This window comes from Portunus trituberculatus, chromosome 46 (genome assembly GCF_017591435.1).
Source record: "Portunus trituberculatus isolate SZX2019 chromosome 46, ASM1759143v1, whole genome shotgun sequence".
In the NCBI taxonomy this organism is placed as follows: Eukaryota; Metazoa; Arthropoda; class Malacostraca; order Decapoda; family Portunidae; genus Portunus; species Portunus trituberculatus.
In genome coordinates, this window is record NC_059300.1 from 29,721,284 (window position 1) to 29,727,321 (window position 6,038).

Here is a 6,038-nt window from a genome sequence, read left to right on the forward strand (position 1 = left end):
TTCTACGGCATTGTCAACCATAATGAAAAGATCTAGAGAGAGAGAGAGAGAGAGAGGATGCCGAGGGAGAAGGCAAAGGAAAGCAATAAAGCAATTAGATACAAAATTAATCTCTCTCTCTCTCTCTCTCTCTCTCTCTCTCTCTCTCTCTCTCTCTCTCTCTCTCTCTACGTCCTGTGAAATATTCTCCTTGCAATAAGAATACAATTTGTTTATCCCTCATCTAACTTCTGCATGTTCGACCAACATGAGGAAGTGGTGGAGTAATGAAACATTTTAGAGCAATGCGTGATTTGACCTTAGTTCTGTTGTACAATGTAGCATTACTCTGATGAATTTATGCTCTAATAATGCTGAATTATTACTATGCAGGATGTTCCGTGAGGAAAGTCACGTACTCACTGAAATTAAAGCACTTCATTCAAGGTTAGCAAACTAATCTATGATCACATGTTTTTAACGTCACAGTTCAGAAATCACAGCACAATGCACTATTTGTATTTCCGATCCACTTACAGTAGACCCGTATTTAGAAACACTTCTAGCCGCACCTCGACTTAATCTTTCAAAAGGCTTCAGGTGAATTAATTCATAGGTTTTTAAGAATGTTTTCCGGTTGTAGAAAAAAACCCCCCAGCTAAATTCGTAATGGAAAAAAAGTCCTGCTCGAGGACTCAGTTAACTATACCTTTATCGCCCTGTAGGAAAAAAAAAAAAAAAAAAGTTATGGTGGGTGGGAAAGTAAAACGTTTCTGAATTCAAGTGTACGTACGAGTGATCCCACGAGCCACACTGTATTGTCGAAACCTATACCTATATAGCGCCTGCTGGCAGCCCTCAACAAGTACATCCTTTGAGAAATCCACAAGAGGAAATTTTCATGAGATATATGAATAGTTTTTTCCATTCGCTTCACAATTTTTTTTTATTTTGTTCATATGGACGCCTGCACGGTGAATCCCAGTGAATTAATTCATCTGAATGTTAGTAAGGTAATTCGAGTCTTACTAACCTATCTTATCCTCATCTAAATCAAAGAAGTCCACGACACTTGGTAAGCCATATCGCGTCCACTGGTTCTTTGAAGTAATGATCTCAAGAGAATCCGCTATTTAAACTATATTGATATTTATTCATTACGAAAAGAGGTAAAAATTGGTATAACCTACAAAAGTTGGCGCTTTTTTTGTATTGGGAATTTATAATAAATGGGTAACTAGATGATTTAGCTTCACGGCAGTAATGATGAATATGTAGAATGAAATTGAGTTACTACAAAAGGATACCGAGATTACTATAATTGTCACAAAACTTGACTTGTTTTTCTTACAAGGAATAGATAATGTGTGGGGACACATTATTATATTTTGCCTCACGTCCAGAAAGAAACCATGGTTTACATAAATAGGTGTGAGGGATTGCAAAGGATGTGCCTGTTGAAAAAAAAAAAAAAAGTTTGAGGGCGGGACAAAATGAAATATTAATATGCATATCAACCGTAAGAGGTCAATTGTTTAATCCAGTAAATTTGTGTATTAATCGAAAGGAAAGTTTGAGAGAGAGAGAGAGAGAGAGAGAGAGAGAGAGAGAGAGAGAGAGAGAGAGTGGTAAATTAATAGTCTCAGTAATCATATTGTTAGAGTTGACTCATCAGGGAGTTTCAAGAGAAGACTAGACACATCTATGAATGATGAAAGGTGAAAATAGGTACAGTAGGTAGCCTGTTCCTGCAGAGATTTCCACGTGTAAGCCTAATGGCTTCTTACAGCCTCCCTTGCTTGCGAGAAGAATCTGGGCCGCGAAAAGAATAATGAAATCAACTTAATCTTTAATCTTTACAGACAGTCTGGAACTGTATGAAAGTATGACCCGTGTAAGAGTCTGTGAACACTGAACAATAGAGATGGAAGCTGGAACAGAGAGAGAGAGAGAGAGAGAGAGAGAGAGAGAGAGAAGGGTTTCTTAGAAAAAACGTCATATGTTGACAATCAAACTTGGAAATTGAATATGAAAACACGTAATCGCTCGGAAATTAAGGCAGATTGATAAACAAAAATAGATGAGATGAAATTAAATAAGTAAATGATAAGATAGAATAAAGGAAACGACAGTAGAACCAAAAATAAAGGATGAATTTTTTATCATTATTACGGAAAAAAAAAAAGTATCAACAAACAACATAATCGACCTCTTTCTTCTGGTGGATTTGTACGTGAGTGTTCGTTCGTACGTATGTTAGTCAACTTTCTTTCCTAGAGTGTCAAGTAAACCAAGTGTTGGTGTTAACGTTCATTGCAACACATCAACATTTTTTACCTTCTTTTAAGCAGGAAAATGTTTGCACTCCCGTGAGAAAGTTTAGTGCTTGTGTACATATTTTTTTCCTAGTTAGTTTGTGAGTATAGTGTTGCTTATTTTTATTTATATTTATTGTGGGGGTGGGATGAATCAAGTCTCTCTCTCTCTCTCTCTCTCTCTCTCTCTCTCTCTCTCTCTCTCTCTCTCTCTCTCTCTCTCTCTCTCTCTCTCTCTCTCTCTCTCTCTCTCTCTCTCTCTCAGGGGCGATGAAACAGGCGACCAATACTGCTTTGTAGGAGAGAGAGAGAGAGAGAGAGAGAGAGAGAGAGAGAGAGAGAGAGAGCTAGCAGGCAGACATAGTGACCCTCCACATGCCAGCACCAGAGTAGAGGCCGGATGTCACCTTTAATAATCCATACACTGTTGTTGGCTTTGATAGGTAGTGTGTGTGTGTGTGTGTGTGTGTGTGTGTGTGTGTGTGTGTGTGTGTGTGTGTGTGTGTGTGTGTGTGTGTTTGTAAGTGAGGGCACTACTCTACACTACCTACACTGTTCTTGCTGGTTTCTGAGCAATGGGTTTATTTCTTTATTTATTTTTTTTTTCTAGTTGGTTGAGTTTTGGTGTAGCAAAGAAAATGGAAAGATGGGATGGGGTGGTAACGTTATCTATATGCAGCGCTAACTCTCCCGCCGGGTAATTTTTAATTTTATAAGGGTTGTGTTGAGAGGAGGGGAAGTATCAAGGGCCAAGGTCAGGGTAAGCCCACCAAGTGTTTCTCACATGACGTGCTTACTTTGGGTACGCCCAGAGGTTTCTCACATCACATAACGTTTTACAAATATACGGTTTTTGCTCATTATTTGCTTTGTATGGGCATTGGTTAGTTTCCAGGGAGTGTCAGCATGTGTCCCCAGGAAGTGCGGGAATTCTGGGTACTTTCCTGATGCCAGAGATTTGTTTATAGTCACGTCGAGTAGAGGCTCTCTGCATGGAGCCGTTTTGAAGAGTACCACACGCTGATACGACTCTAAAAACCGTGAACACTACACAACTTCAAATATGTAAATAGATATACTCTAGTGGAAGGGAAAAAAAAAAACTAGTGTAGAAATAATGTAAGCAAGTGCCTGCATGTTAACTATGTGGCTCTTCAGATTGCTAAAGGGTGAATTTATATATATATATATATATATATATATATATATATATATATATATATATATATATATATATATATATATATATATATATATATGATTTTATGGTACTTCTTTGGTATGTGATCTACACAGCCAACGTGATCTACCAGACTCAAATTTTATTTTGGTATGCAATCTACATATATATATATATATATATATATATATATATATATATATATATATATATATATATATATATATATATATATAATCGAGTTAATAAAGATAATGGTGATAACAGTAATAATAAACATCAATATGTATGAAACAAAGAGGCAGTGAAACGTACTTAAGAGGCAGAGCCAATTCTTGAATTACGAATACTATAACAACTACATTGCAGCGCCAATGAAAAGGTTCTTAGTGCGTCTTTCAAATGAAATGCGTAAATTTAAGAAATTGTAACACTACTTCACATTGATGTGGAAAAGTATGTAGCTACTTCATCTCCCGAAATGACACAATATGTATTAGACAAAGTATCGAGCATTGCTGGACTTTTTGTCACAGAGGACTTGTACTGCTGGATGAATTATCATACTAAGTAAACCGAACTAATGAAATCGATCTTAAATAAATAAATAAATAAATAACGATAATTACGATGCGCGTGACTAAGATAACAATGCGAGTTTCCAAGATTATGATGCCAGTTTCTATGATTACGATACAAGATAACGATTTCAGTTTCCACGATAATGATTCAAGTTTCCACGATAACGATACGAGTTTCCACGATAACGATGCGAATTTCCACGATAACGATGCGAGTTTCCACAATTACGATGCGAGTTTGTACGATTACGATACGATATCAGTTTCCACGATAAAGATACGATTTCTCGATAACGTGGCGGGCGTAGTGATAGCTATACGCCATTTCGGTGTCCATATCTGCACAGGCACCGGGACGAACCCTTCCCCCCATGGGTTTGAAAAGTTTCGACCAAAATTGGTTGAGGGCAGTGACGATGCAACCCTGCCGCGTCTCACACGGCTTGCCATGAGCAATGACCTACCACGCACCACGCCCCAGCCACTGTCATGAAGGGAGCCCTCTCACCCCTTAAGGACCCCCGTCGTCCTGCCAGTGTCCGGCGCATGGCGCACAGCGTGCCACACACCACACCCCGGCCACTGTCATGAAGGGAGTCCTCTCACCCCTAAAGGACTCCCCTCGTCCTGCCAGTGTCCAGTGCACGGCGCACAGCGTGCCACACACCACGCCCCAGCCAGTCATGAAGTGAGCCCTCTCACCCCTAAAGGACCCCCCTCGTCCTGCCAGTGTCTGGTGCATGGCGCACAGCGTGGCCTCGTTCATGGCGAGTTGTTCAGCCCGGTGCCTTCACAAGCCAGGGACCCGTACACACCCTCCACCAGACTGTATGGAAGGGCAGACATTGATCCCCTGTTCATGGCGACCCCTTGCCTAGTGTGAGGCATTCCAAGTGGATGACTATAGTGGTTGACTATAGTGAAGCTTAATTAAGGCCTAAAGGAAAAGAAGGACCTGCTGCCAGGCCCTAGGCTGGACCCGACAGCCACCTTCTTCCCCCGTGCCGCGCGGCTGTCACGATCCACAAGACAAGTGTTTTCTTTATCTCTTGAACATAGAAAGAAAAAAAGTATTTTCTTCTCGTAGCTCACAAGATGAAGCGTGGACCGCATACCAAAGCAGCTTTATGGCACGGAGACCACTTACCAAAGTAGCACCGATTTGACTTTGAAAATGTATTTATTTAGTTCATGTATATAGTTTTACGGAATGAAGTAATAGTTGCGTGTAAAATGTGGTGGAAGACAGTGTATGAAGGTCATCAGAAGCGAAGGGAGCAGACGTGGCAGCAGCGGGGTAGGGAAAGTCCCGGTCTGGCAGCCTGGCGCGGGAATTTAAAAATGGCGCACTCATCCCTTTAAATGTTTTCATTGTGTTTCTTGATTGATTTTGGGTTGTTGGGGCAAATGTAACACTTAACGGGTTAGGGAATCGAGCTGATAATCTTTTTTAGAATTCATGGATTGTAATTTATCAGTGCCACTTAGGAGATAAGAGAGTTAGTGGTGGTTGGGGTGGTGGTGGTGGTTGTGTAGTAGTGTTGAAAGTACATTAAGTAATCATCTTTCTACTACTACTACTACTACTACTACTACTACTACTACTACTACTACTACTACTACTACTACTACTACTACTACTACTAAAGCTCTTCCTCCTCTTCCTCCTCCACCGTAACAAGAGACTCCCACAGACTGTTATTTAAAGATTCACGATTCTATTCCAGTTACCGTTTGATCTCTCACGGTAAGAAATCAAAGCACCATTCATTCTGTTTAGCTCCCATACTGTTTTTTGTTTTCCTTTTCCTTTTAAACTATAATAACGAGGAGTGGAGTAGATGGAGGGTCAGTGGATGGATGGAAGGGTAGAGAAGATAAGGGAAGGATGAATGGATAGATGGAAATTTAGAAGAGGTGAAAGAGAGGAAAATTGATTGTTGAAAGGATAGATGGGAAGGAGAGGTGACAGGGAGGTGTTGT